Here is a 14,110-nt window from a genome sequence, read left to right on the forward strand (position 1 = left end):
AAGAAACCGACTGGTCAATATTTGAAGAATACATAAGGAAAAGACGGACATACCTCGAAGAAATTCCATAAGAACAAACAGAAATATACAAATCTAGCAACACAACATGTCGCTTCAGGAGGCAAACGGACCCCCCCCACCCACCCAAATGGACAGTTACCCATGGACTAGCCGACACAACAAGGGGACTACTCTCTGACATCCAAAGACTCAACCGACTCTCCCGGGCCAGTCTCTAGCCCCCTCCCCCCTCCCACCCTCCTAAAACCCACACCCTTTGCTTTTGTTTCTCCTCCTTTCCCCTTTTTCCTCCCCCCTCTTCTATAACCTCTCTCCCAGCCCCACTCCCTCCTCCCTACCCCCTACTTCCCTCTCCCATTTTGAACCCCACTATTTTAAACCTGTATGCAAAAATAATAAAAATTATTTTAAAAAAAGAAATTGTGAGGTCTGTGGGAACTTGGAAGCTAGGTATGTGGGGTTTATATATCTGTAGAAGGTCCAGGGTGGGAGAAAGAACTTTTCTTTGAAGCAGGTGTGAATGTTGTAATTAATCACCTTGATTAGCATTTAATGGCCCTGTGGCTTCAAGGCCTGGCTTCTTCTTGCCTGGGAGAATCTTTTTTTGGGAGGAGTTAGCTGTCCCTGATTGTTTACTGTCTGGATTTCTTCTGTTTTCAGAGTGTTGTTCTTTATTTATTGTCCTGATTTTAGAGGGTTTTTTTTAATACTGAGGGCTATCTGGGTTATCTAAGTCCACACTGCCCTATATCCTTGTTCAATGTTTAGTGCTAAATTCGCAAATATAGTAATTCCTACATAACATTACCATGTATTGAACTGCTTTTTCTATTGATTTGTTGTAAAACATGATGTTTTGGTGCTTAATTTGTAAAATCATAATGTAATTTGATGTTTAATAGGCTTTTCCTTTATCTTTCCTTATTATCCAACATTTTCGCTTATCCAACACTTTTATTTTTCAGTGATTGGTTTGGGGGGGGGGGCACCAAAATTCTGTTCGCCTACACTTGAAAAATATCTAGGGCCGGCTCTGAGTAAAAGTTTATTTGTATACCGCCCCCTCTCCAGAAAGGGACTCCGGGCGGTTTCCAATATAAAATCAGCATAAAACATTGTACAATAAAACACTGAAAACACTATAAAACTGTAGGAGCTGAAGTCCAAAACACCTGGAGGCCCAAAGGTTGGGAACCACTGATCTACACATAGAATTAATGCAGTTTGACTCCACTTCGCTCAATGCTATAGAATCATGAGAATATGGCATCAGCACTCTTTGGCAGAGAAGGCTAAAGATCTCCTGGCGGGATTGGGAATAATACTTGTATTTTGATTGTGGAATATCAAGATTATATGTCTCTATGGGTGTGTGTATGTATACACACACACACACACACACACACACACACACACACATATATATTCCACAATAAAAAGGGGGGACTCTAAAAAATTCCATAGCATTGAGCCATAGCAGTTAAAGTGGTGTCAGCTGTATCAATTCTACAGTGTAGATCAGTGGTTCCCAACCTTTTTTTTTTACCAGGGACCACTTTTTGTTGTTGGCAGGGACCACAAGGTTCAAGAATAATAAACTGTGTTAATCTAAAAATAAACTTTAATCAAAACTTTTAACATATTCATGAAATTTAATAGTAACATGAATTAAGAGTACTATTATAATATAAAAAGAACATTTTAAATAGAAAATTAAATTTGGTTTGCATCAATGTGATTTTTGAGCTTTAATCTTCTTTGCAAGTGGGGTAATCATGGGGCTAATATTATTGCTCAAAGTTATACTCATATCCTCACTTACTTTCAATCCATTCCTGGACTTGTTTTTAATTACCAGCAAAGCAGAAAACCCTTGTTCGCATAAAAAAGTTGTGGAGAAGAGCATAAGATAGCACAAGGAGATTCCTTGAATTTTAGTATAAAAATTGCTTTTTTACACCAAAACTCCTCAAGGGAGTCGGATTCCTATCATTTTGAAATTCAATGAGCTCTTCCTGGATTTCTTCTGCAACTTCTCCAACATTAGTACCAAACGGGTTACTAATATTCAGGACTAACGGTGATTAAAACTACTGGAGCCGTTGAATAACTGAAGAGCAAAACAAAATCACTGACACAGCTTAGCAAGACAAAAAATGTGTGCGACTAACTGATGCTGGGTGGCATGAGTACGTGACACATGACGTTGATTGCTTGCTTTCCCCCCGGCCTTCCAAGCTTGCTCGACCACCTAATTGCCGGCGTCACCCGCGTAGCAACGGATTCATTAACATGAATAAAACTTTAAAAATTTTAATGTTTTGCGGACCATATTTTAGTTCTTGCAGACCACTGGTTGGGTACCACTGGTGTAGATGCATCCTGATAGAGTGCAACTTGTCCAATAGCAAATCAAGAATGGTCTCCAGCTAAGCAGGAAGGCAAATGTCACAAAAACTGGCTTGTTTCCTTTATGACATAAATTTACTAATGTAGCTATGTGGACATGTAGTACATTGATGTGTGTGTATTATTGGCCTCGGACTTTTGTGGATTTAGCTGCAGGTCTAAGTCAAACATTCTCTAGTTGCAACCCAATTTTCAGCATATATTCATTACACTATATTACAAAATTTGAAACATTTTCTGTTCCTGTTTTGAAAGTGTTATTTCCTGTTTAATTGTGTGGTACTTACTTTGAAAGTAATGGTTATACTCCAGAACCTTTGCTTTTGTGGCTGCCGGAAACTATGTTGAATTGGTTGAGATATTTATTGAAAAATTATAGCAAAATGTGCTACAGGATGTCCCATAAAAACAAAGTTTTTGTAGTTTAATAAGCTTTTTCCATTTTTTAATGATAAAGCCAATTAGGAAATAAATGTAACGCAGGAACAAAAATCATGTTACATAGTGTTACAGTAGAGTCTCTCTTATCCAAGCAAAACGGGCCAGCAGAACCTTGGATAAGCGAATATCTTGGATAATAAGGAGAGATTAAGGAAAAGCCTATTAAACATCAAATTAGGTTATGATTTTACAAATTAAGCACCAAAACATCATGTTATACAACAAATTTGACAGAAAAAGTAGTTGAATACGCAGTAATGTTATGTTGTAATTGCTGTATTTACGAATTTAGCACCGAAATATCACGATATATTGAAAACATTGACTACAAAAATGCATTGGATAATCTAGAACCTTGGATAAGTGAGTCTTGGATAAGTGAGACTCTACTGTATCTGCAAATGACATTAGCATTTCATAACCCTCTTGCAGAGTGGCACCACTGCACAACACATAGCAATGACTGAGTGCCATTATCGTATCTGCAATAAGCATGTGAAACCAAAATGTGCAATGTTGCTGTATGGGCAAATCTGCTTCCATGGCTGTCCAATCTACTGTGACGAATGCTTTATTCTGCTTGCACATGTCACTAACAGAACACCGCCCTATATTTGTACCTATTATATTCTTATAAACCTATCTGGTGAGCAGGGTGTACCAAGAAGCCTGCTCTTTAAACCGTTAGATGGATGAATAGAGTTGACCATTGAGTCGAAGGATTAATCATTTATTTATTATTTGTGATCTTTCCTCTGTCCGTGTGCGTGCATGTGGCATGTTTTCCTTTCCAGGACACGTTGCATCTCAGGTCAGCTGCCTCCCTGGGGGTTCGCCTCATGCCAAGTTTCCAGGGCTTTGCTAATTGTTCAGGATTGGCGATAAAGAAAAGCCACTTGGAATTCTCATATGTGGTGCCAAGGTTGAAGCCACATTTTCAAAAAAAGAGAGGGGAAAGTAGGGAGGGCAAAGACGTAGAATCCATTCTCTTTAACTCACTGCCTGATTGTCAAAGAAAGATGTCTCAAGGACTCCCTTGAATCAGAGCTTAGTCTAAGCCTAGGATTAATCAGGAGTAAGAAACAAAACCTATACTGAATGTCACAATGATTCGGGGTAGCCGGCATAAAAAACCCAAAAAGATCAAAGCATTTGCAATGCCCATGAAAATATATCATGTATAACTTGCAAGGATATATTTCAATATATTCACAGATTTATATTGTGTCCTATTACCAAAGTCAATAAATTAATTCAAAAAGGATTTTGAACAAAACTATCAATGTGCCATTTTATGATTCTGCCAACCTAGCAGTTTGAAAACATATAAATGTGAGTAGATCAATAGATACCACCTCGGCAGGAAGATAACAGCACTCTATGCAGTTATGCCGGCAACATGACCTAGGAGGTGTCTATGGACAACACAGGCTTTTCGGCTTAGAAATGGATATGAGCAAGCACCATCCCCAGAGCCAGAGATGAGCACCACCCCTTAGAGCCGGAAGGGAAAGCCTTTGCCTTTATCTGTGTTATGGTTGTTTCTGGGCATTGAATTTGTGTTTATGTATGCTCGAATCCTCCCTAAGTTCCCTTTGAGAGATAGGACAGAATACAAATAAAGTATTATTATTATTATTATTATTATTATTATTATTATTATTACCTCACCAAACCACAACTCCCAAGATCCCATAGCATTGAGCTGCAGCAGTTAAAGTGGTATCAAACAGGATTAATTTTACAGTGTAGATGCATCCAAAGATTATGGACAGCACCTTCTTCTTAATATAAGATTTAAACTGTTCTTCTTGACCTGAAATTATTTCTAAACTAGTGATAGAAAATTGAAACAAATTAGAAACCATTTCCAGAAGTCTGTGCTTTAGCATGAGTTTGATTACATCCACATCCAATATTACATGACTTAAGAACAAAAGCTTTTCTGTCGGAAGTTGTAACTGCAAGGCATTAAAAACCCATTCCATTGGTCCTTCAGTTTTCACATATTAATCTGACAAAGTTGGCCATATTGGAGGGAGAGAATGGGACTTGGATCCCAAATAATTCCAGACTTGAATTACACTAGTCATAAAACGTGTCCCGCCTGTAAAATGGGAACGACAGAAACCTATTGCTTAACAGTGTTGATAAAAAAAGCAATAGCAGCAGCAACAACAACGATCGCTCAATATATTTTATACTTTTGTATGAGGAAGGTAAATACAAAATTCTGAATTATTCTTTTGATAGCCCAGTCCAAACATTGTATCTTTTAGGCAGTAGGTTGTATTTCAAATGAACCTGCTGTCTAAGTCAAATATATTGGGTCAAAGTCATTGGACCTTTTAGGCTACTATCTAGTCTAAGGATGTGGAAGTGCAGGGTCTAATGTTCTCATTCTGGGTCATTCTAGGGCTGCACGGACTGCCAAAATATGCACAAAACAAAAACAAGCAGGAACGTAAAACAAGTGGTCAGAAGTCTGTATATCATTTTGCAGAGCTTCCAACATTCCAGAGATTATAACAAGACAATGTGGCCAAGCAACACCAGAGGTTGTCAACGGTTATTAATGGAGAAGAACACACAAACTAGGAGATGTCACAGCAGTTTGCTTTTACCTGATTTTACAGGGAAGGGCAAGATTCCGCCCTCTCTCCCATTGAGTTGATTGAATGCAAAAAACTATCACCATGAACTCAGTTTGAAGCAACAGAAGTAAGTTGAGAGTAAAGGGGGCAAGTGAGGGGGAGGAGAGAAAAAAATATTTTTTTTAAGCAGCTGGAAATGCTAGACAGGACAATTGTCCACATCAAGAGAATTGGAGGGCATAGTCATATTTGATTTTAATAACATAAGATCCTGTAAGAATGTGAGAACGGCCTGTTCCAGAGGCTGCCAACAGAGAAAATCCATCCCTTTTGTGGACCAGAAAAAGGACAATTCAGGGAGGAGGTGGAGGCCTCAAAGGGGTCCTTTGGGGGCCATGCTTTGCACCCGCTCATTTGCTCTAACTGGCAAAGCAGGTCTTTCAGTTGAGTGTGCTGGGCACTGAACCTGGGACCTTGTGCAGCAAAAGCCAAAATCTTGACACCCATGTGTTGCCAGTTGCATAACGATTTGCAAAACCCACTCAATACAGTGCCATGGGGTTGATCCTAATGGCATTTTTACAAGCTTGACATTTTTGCTTCTTTTTTTAAACCTCTAGAGAGTCATCCAGACAAGTTAATAGTACAGTTAATATTTTTAAAGTTTAACCCTACCTCACCAGGGCAGCAGAAATGGCAGAAGTTCACAAGGCCACAGCGGACACCCAACACTCAGGGAGTCTTCAGAAAGAAGGGATCCCTTTGTCAGGCTGTCCTTGGTGACTCCGGTTCAGCCTGCTCCACGTTCTGCCTTAACTAATTAAACCTGTCGGCAGGAGTTGGGTTCCACCTGGGGTTTTATTAACTGAACACTTTGTCCCTCTCCCAAACCTTGAACTCATGTCCTTCTAAATCTGGGCGGCATCCAACTGGCAGCCCACAGGTTGGACCTTGGCAGCAATGCTTGAGTCAAAATGTAGGTGACAACGCCTCTGAGCCTGTGCATGTCTTCCATGGCTGAAGGAAACCAGCCTTCTTCATTTATCTGGGATTAAGGGCAGAACCAGGCCTCAAGGAGAAGCCTAACAATTTGATATCTGCCCCATGATGCTGTGAGAGGGAGGATTAGAATTGCCGTAATCCATTTCTTTGACTCTTGGCATCTAATTTTGCAAAGCGTGCACATTTTTTCAATTCGAAAAATTATTCTAGTTTCCATTCTAATTATGCAAATACACCACATTAATTGAATGTTTTCTTTCATCAAATGTTTAAATCATCATTCTATTTTTTACAGTTATAACTTTTATCTGCAAGAACTATAGATACAGCAATATATAAAATACTTGGAGCAGTGGGATTTCTATTTTTCCATGGAATTTACCACCCAACCTTGGCCATCACCGCCTCTCAGCAACCATATCAGCCTATTTACAATCAGAACAGGAACACTCGGTCTTTCTTCTGTAAATCTACCTCTCCCGTATCCTGGATCTTTTATGCCAATGGATTTCCCCATATGTTGTTTTCAAGTCTGGTAACATGTTGTCCTGCTGGCTGGAAAATATTGGGTGGAGGGGATTGTTTGAGATACTCGAAAGGTAACTTTTGAAGGCTTCAGTTCCTCCAAGTGCCCCAACATGTGGTCCTTTGTTGAAATAGATAATACCGAGAAGTCTCACCAGTTAGTCCAACAAATGATTCTTCTTCAAAAATGCCTTTCTTCCTATGCTCACAGTGAGTTTTTTTAAAAGAAAATTAATCCAAAGAAAAGGACCTCAAAGGATCAAGTTAACAGCTTGGAAGAAAGCATCTGGGCTTGTACCAATTTGGGAGGAAGAAGCAGTATCGATTGACCAAGACCAATATGCCACCTTCAGTCCTATCTAGAATGGATGCCACTCCTTGGACACTGGTAACCTTCAAGATGGATCACTGCTATGCACTCTAATTTGGGATTGCCCCAAAAGAGCAAACTGCAATTGCTATATAACTTGGTCATTCAGGTACTGATAGAGATTTGGTTTTAACATAAATTCTTGACATCTACACATTTTGCCAGAGCATTTTGGCCCAGATCAAAAATGATGGAATTAGCCTTTAAAGTCCCAAACTGTTTGCGATAACATTATATATAGGACAACTTGTACATAATGTATAGATACCCTAATGCTCATATTAAGATCTCCTACATATATGTCTTCTGGTTTTGCCAGGCAAAACAGAAAGGACCTTTGCACTGGTGAACTTTCCGCTATGGAAATCCCTTCCATATGAATTGTGCTGGGCCAATTAAAATAATCAAACACACCTTAAAATTCTATTTCTTTAATGTTGCATTCTCTAGAGGCAGCAACCAGGTGGCTTTGGGTTTGTTTTGAAATGGCTTTCCAATACCCATGACTATAAATTTGGCTTGACGGTATTACTGTTATGCACTTTTCTTTGTAGAGCTATGGCTCTGAAAGCAGCCAAGAATAGCCTTACTCAAATATAAACACACCTGTCAAGGAATGTGTGACTGTTATAGGAAGGGGGGGGGGGGAGAGAGAAGGGACAAAAGGAGTATATTGCTTCCCTCCAATAAAGAAAGATGTGGAGGAGCCAGAATGGCATAGAATCATAGAATCCTAGTGTTGGAAGAGACCTCATGAGCCATCCAGTCCAACCCCCTGCCAAGAAGCAGGAAAATTGCATTCAAAGTACCCCTGACAGATGGCCATCCAGCCTCTGCTTAAAAGCCTCCAAAGAAGGAGCCTCCACCACACTCCGAGGCAGAGAGTTCCACTGCTGAACAGCTCTCACAATGAGAAAGTTCTTCTTAATATTCAGGTGGAATCTCTTTTCCTGTAGCTTAAAGCCATTGTTCCACATCCTAATCTCCAGGGCAGCAGAAAACAAGCTTGTTCCCTCCTCCCTATGACTTCACCTCACCTATTTATATATGGCTATCATGTCTCCTCTCAGCCTTCTCTTTTGCAGGCTAAACTTGCCCAGTTCTTTAAGCCCCTCCTCTTGGGGCTTTTTTTCCAGGCCCTTGATCACCCTCCTCTGGACACATTCCAGTTTGTCAACATCTTCCTTAAGTTGCAGTGCCCAGAACTGGACGCAGTATTCCAGGTGTGGTCTGACCAAGGCAGAATAGAGGGGCAGCATGACTTCCCTGGATCTAGACACTATACTCCTATTTATGCAGGCCAGAATCCCATTGGCTTTTTTAGCTGCTGCATCACATCATTGGCTGATGTTTAACTTGTTGTCCACACAAGGACTCCAAGATCTTTTTCACACGTACTGCTGTTGAGCCAGGCATTGTCCCCCATTCTGTATCTTTGCATTTCATTTTTCCTGCCTTAGTGGAGTATCTTGCATTTATTCCTGTTGAACTTCATACTGGTTTGAGAACTAGACTATGATTCTGGAAAATAGGATTTAAATCCCCGCTCAGCCACTCTTAGCCTCAAAAAAGACCATGATAGAGTCACCTGAGGGTCACCATAAGATAGTAATGACCTGAAAGCAAACAACAACAACAACAACAACAACAACAACAAAAAATAAGAATTTTCCCACAACCCTATTAACTTTTTCTTTAGTGTCCAAAGCTATAGCACTGCAAAGAAAATTGTTCACAGCTAAAATTCTTATATTTGTCAACTTTGTTTTCCATTAGTCACTTTGCTTGTTCCTTTTCTTTGGATGTTTACCCAGCATTTTGAAATGCTGAGCTGAGGTATGAAGTTACTTGCAGTTTGGGGTTAAAGGAATATATCATAGAGTTGAGCAATACCCTTATTTTGTCCCCGGTCATCTTATCTAGTCCTGCCCATAATAACAAGCATTGTCTAAATGAAATCAAAGGATGTTAGTTCCAAAGAAACAGGACTCCCAATTAACATGGTACAAACTACAGACAAAGCCGAACATGGCACCTCTGCTATGCCAACAGAGAAACCTGGAACTGAACTGAAATTGTATCATACCCTATATATAAATGCATGTGAGCTTGTCACATGCTCCACAGCCCAATGTGGTAAATAAAGAAAGCCCTGCCCCTGTCATTTGTTCTGCTTTGCTTGATCTCATTTCTGAATTGCAACCTATTTTGCTTTAGCAGATATTATACTAGATCAGGGGTCCCCAAACTACGGCCCGCGGGCCAGATGCGGCCCGCCAGAGCCATTTATCCGGCCCGCGCATGCACATTTCTCTCCTCCCCGGCCCACACGCACCTTTCCCGCCGCCACCAAGGAAGGTGCACATGGGGCGAGTAAAAGGCCAGCGCCTTTCCTCCCTCGCCCCGTGGGCAGCTTTCCTGCCGCTGCTGCCGAGGAAGACAGCGGGAAAGGTGTGTGCTGGTCGAGAGAGAGAAAGGCACACGCCTTTTCCTAGCCCCGTGGGCAGCTTGCTGCTGCCAAGGAAGATGCACACAGGGCAAGAAAAAGGCCTGCGCCTTTCCTCCCTCACCCCATGGGCAGTTTTCCCGCTGCCGCTGCCGAGGAAGACGCACATAGGGTGAGGAAAAGGCCTGCACCTTTCCTCCCTCGCCCCATGGGCAGCTTTCCCGCCGCCGCCACCGAGGAGGGCAGCGGGAGAGGTGCGTGCTGGGCGAGAGAGGAGAGAAAGGCGCACGCCTTTTCCTCGCCCCGTGGGCAGCTTTCCTGCTGCTGCCGCCAAGGAAGATGCACAGGGGTGAGTAAAAGGCTTGGACCTTTCCTCCCTCGCCCCGTGGGCAGCTTTCCCACCGCTGCCACTAAGGAAGGCAGTGGGAAAGGTGGATGCTGGGAGAGAGAGGAGAGAAAGGTGCAAGCCTTTTCCTCGCCCCGCAGGCAGCTTTCCCGCTGCTGCCGCCGAGGAAGATACACACAGGGTGAGTAAAAGGCCTTCGCCTTTCCTCCCTTGCCCTGTGGCGCACGCCTTTTCCTCACCTCGCATGCACCTCCCCCCCCCCCCCCCCCCCCGCTGCCGAGGAGACAAGCAGGGAGACAAGGCAAGACAAGCAGGGAGTCCGCATGTGCCTCTCTCCCTCGTCAGACATTCCAATGTGAATAACTGAAAGAATACTCTGCAGCCCTGTTGTGGATTCATGTTTCTTGAAGGCTAGCAATCTCTTCCAACGGTGATTATTGTTGTTGTTGTTGTTGGTCAGGGGTTCTTTATGTTTTGGTGCACAAAAGCAGAAGGGGGGTTGGACTAGATGGCTGAAGGAGTCTCTTCCAACCATGTTTATTACATTATTATTATTATTATTATTATTATTATTATTATTATTATTATTATAGGATGGCTATCTGTCAGGGGTGCTTTGATTATGGTGTGGACAAAAACAGAAGGGGGTTGGAGTAGATGGCCCAAGGGGTCTCTTCCAACCCTCCTTATTATTTTTATGATGATGATGACGATGATGATGATGATTATTATTATTATTATTAACATTGAGGCTGTATTTGTTCGTTTTTGTTTGTTTTTTACTTGAAAATAAGATATATGCAGTGTGCATAGGAATTTGTTCATAGTTTTAAAAAAAAACCTATAATCCGGCCCTCCAATGGTCTGAGGGACCGTGAACTGGCCCCCTGTTTAAAAAGTTTGGGGACCCCTGTACTAGATCCTTTAGACAAGATAATGCATCCCTTTCCAAACTAACTCATACCAATCATAGCTACTGCCCACTGGTTCTGTGCTCCTAATAATTATTATAGATTGCAACCTCTCACGTAAAAGCATCTTTTAATTATTATATATGAGAATCTTTAGATACAGCAAAAGTTTCGGGAAGTTGTGGTATTTGTTGTAGCTCTGTTTTGAAAGAGATGTCCAAACCATATTTGTGTTGTCTCAAAATATTTTCTGGACGGCAAAGTTTTAATCCTGCCCTTTGATGGATTTCTTTTTCATTTAAAGACATATCAAAACAAAATAGTCATCCCCCTACATTCATTGTGGTTTGGGGCACATGACCTCCAAGAAAGTGAAAAACTAAACAAATTGCTCTTTTTTACCTATCCAGGAATTTCTAAGTCTTTTGACATGACTATATGGTTACTGTCCACTAGAAGCTAACCACAAAATTGCATTGAAGGATGTAGAGATTCCTAAAGATGTGTTCTCCTCCAAGGCAACTGAAATCCATGAATTATCAAATCCACAAAAGTCAAAACTGCAAATGTGGAAGGACAGCTTCAGTCTCTTTCTCTTCTATTCCTCGCAAAAAAATTAAAGAGCTATGGTGCATCAATCCATCAGTAAAATGGCATTTGTCTCTAAGGATTTTTTTTAATTATTAAGGAGAAGATTTACCCATCACATTTTAGCAAATCAAACTTCCATCTTTCTTTACCCAAAAAAAAAACCCTTTGGAAGAACACTCTGGCACATCCAAGAAATTGATTCGAACAACCTCCAAAGAGAATGGAACAAGGATCTGCGTAGTGATGAGGTGGCTGTATCTCCCATCCCTACTGGTCCCTTCTCCTTTGTTCCCTATCCTCCCCTCAGTCAATATTAGGATTTCTGGTGAATGTTACAAGAGCAATCTATTTGGCTGTGGCACAATTGTACATGGTGACACAGCAACCTACAGTGATAACCGTCATGATTCAAGTTACTTCATCTCCATATTCTCCACCCCATTGACATGATGGAGGGATGACCCCTGAAAAATCTTGACATTCATCCAGAAAGGGAATTTTATTTGTTCCCACGTATTTGTTAGGTAGAGAGCCAGTGTGGTGGAGGTGTTGGAGCGTTGGACTATGACTCTGCAGACCAGGGTTTGATTCCCTGCTCAGTCATGAAAACCCACTGGTGGGTCACATATTATTTGCCGCAGAAAACACTGTGATAGGTTTGCCTTGGAGTTGCCATAAGTCAGAAACAACTTAAAGGCACACAACAACAATAGCAATAACGTTGTCTAGCTTAAAGTGGGCACAAAATGTTGGGCATAATATAATGTTGGAAGAAAATGTGAAACGGGGGTTAAAATGTACATTATGTTATAATTTGAAATATAAGTTTTATAAAATGATGTATCTATAGTATATGACATCTGAAAAGCTTTCTAACTACCTCATCACACGGGGCCAAAATCGGCGGCATAACCCGATCTAGCCCCAGTCACCCACAGAGCCAGACAACGTCATGCTGGCTAAATGGGTGAATTAGGGCGGAACTGGCATGCTACTGCCACTGCAGCAACACAAGAGGCTTCCCATGTTGCCATTGACTTTAATGGGGAGAAGCTGTGTGCTCCACATATGCACCATGCTTCCCCCCATGGGATCAGCTACCAGAGGAGCCCGACGATGTGGGGTGAGGGGCAGTGGCTTCCCCATGCCCCATGTTGAAGCAGAGCGATGTGGGACACATTCAGCAGCCATGTAACAATGTGGTTAGATGTCTAAAGAGGTTTCCAATACTTGCTGGAAATGTAAACAGCAAGTGAGATCCATCTACCATATGTGGTAGACATGTAAACATGCCAAGAAATATTGGATTCAAATAGATAATGTGATCCAGAAAGTTTGGGAGGGAAATATCCAGTTAAAATCTGAGACTTTTTTTACTTGGTTTAACTGATACAAATGACTATGACAAACTGTTGCAATACATGACCACAGCATCCAGAAATGGAAGAATTCAGCAACACCAGCAACAGAGGTGCTAAAATGATAGACTTGGCCGAGATGGACAAATTAACATGTCTTCTGAAAGAAGGGACATTTGGAAAAAATGAAAAACTGGAAACTTTTTATTTACTTTTTGCACGAGGAAGAAAAAGTACTCACCAATGTTGAGTTTTGAAGAATAATTTGAGGGGCGTTTTTTGTCAAAAGGAGTCAACATTGGGAGGCCTAGAGGGTGAAGCTTATGCAGTTTTCTTTTGGCCAGGAGAGGATATATCAAAGGTCATCTTTTTTCTTTTTTATTTCTGTTTTATTTCTTTGTTTTTTCTTGGTACTTTTTGTGTTTCTGTTCTGTATTTCTTTTCTTGGTTCACTTTTTTGACTTTTAATGTAACTTTTAAAACTTTTAAAATAAAATTATTTTAAAAGAATGTGTCTAGTTCAGTGGATTCACACTCATTGGGATGAGAAGCGAAGAATATAAGTTACATTTGGTGCCTTTGTGGCTAAATCCAGCCCAGTGAAGGCTACTATTAAATTTCTAGGTCTCAATCCAGGTGTCTGCGTTTAGAACATCATCAGTTGCATGCAACCAATCAACAAGGAAGAAAAATGTGAGCCCTGTCTCCCAACATCACCTTATAAGAAAAGACCAGAGGCTTTCACACTATACAGTTACATCACTGTGATTCCATTTCACTATTATCCTCCATGTATGCAGGTTTGACTTTGTAAATTTGATTATTTAAATGCCATGCTATAAGACCTAGAAATTCCTGTAAACATGTTCTCTCAGTTTAAAAAATTAAGTGGTTTTTATATTTGCAATTTTTCACTTTCATGGGGTCTTGTGCCCCAAACCCCAAAGAATGTGGAGGGTTGATTATAACTGCCACCGCAACCTATACAAGTCTGGGGCTTGTAGTTTGGTGAAGCACAACAGTTCTCTTGCAAAAAAAATTCTAACTATTCCTCCCTAAAATGCAAATCCCAGATTTCCGTAGGATGGAACCACAG

The 14,110-nt window shown here is 41.0% G+C and overlaps 1 protein-coding gene across 4 annotated transcripts in view; it reads right to left on the minus strand.

The window, feature by feature from the left end:
• The window catches only part of grb7 (growth factor receptor bound protein 7), an 86,483-nt gene that overhangs the window by 52,347 nt on the left and 20,026 nt on the right, over window positions 1–14,110 (minus strand). Inside the window, exon 1 of one of the 4 annotated variants that reach the window (XM_016994566.2) lies at window positions 6,141–6,299. The exons of the other annotated variants lie outside the window; for them this stretch is intronic. The gene's annotated coding sequence lies outside the window, so the exon portion shown is untranslated. Of the gene's footprint in view, window positions 1–6,140; window positions 6,300–14,110 lie in introns of those variants that run through there. 4 annotated transcript variants of the gene reach the window in all.

The sequence above is a fragment of the Anolis carolinensis genome, chromosome 6, assembly GCF_035594765.1.
Source record: "Anolis carolinensis isolate JA03-04 chromosome 6, rAnoCar3.1.pri, whole genome shotgun sequence".
In the NCBI taxonomy this organism is placed as follows: Eukaryota; Metazoa; Chordata; class Lepidosauria; order Squamata; family Dactyloidae; genus Anolis; species Anolis carolinensis.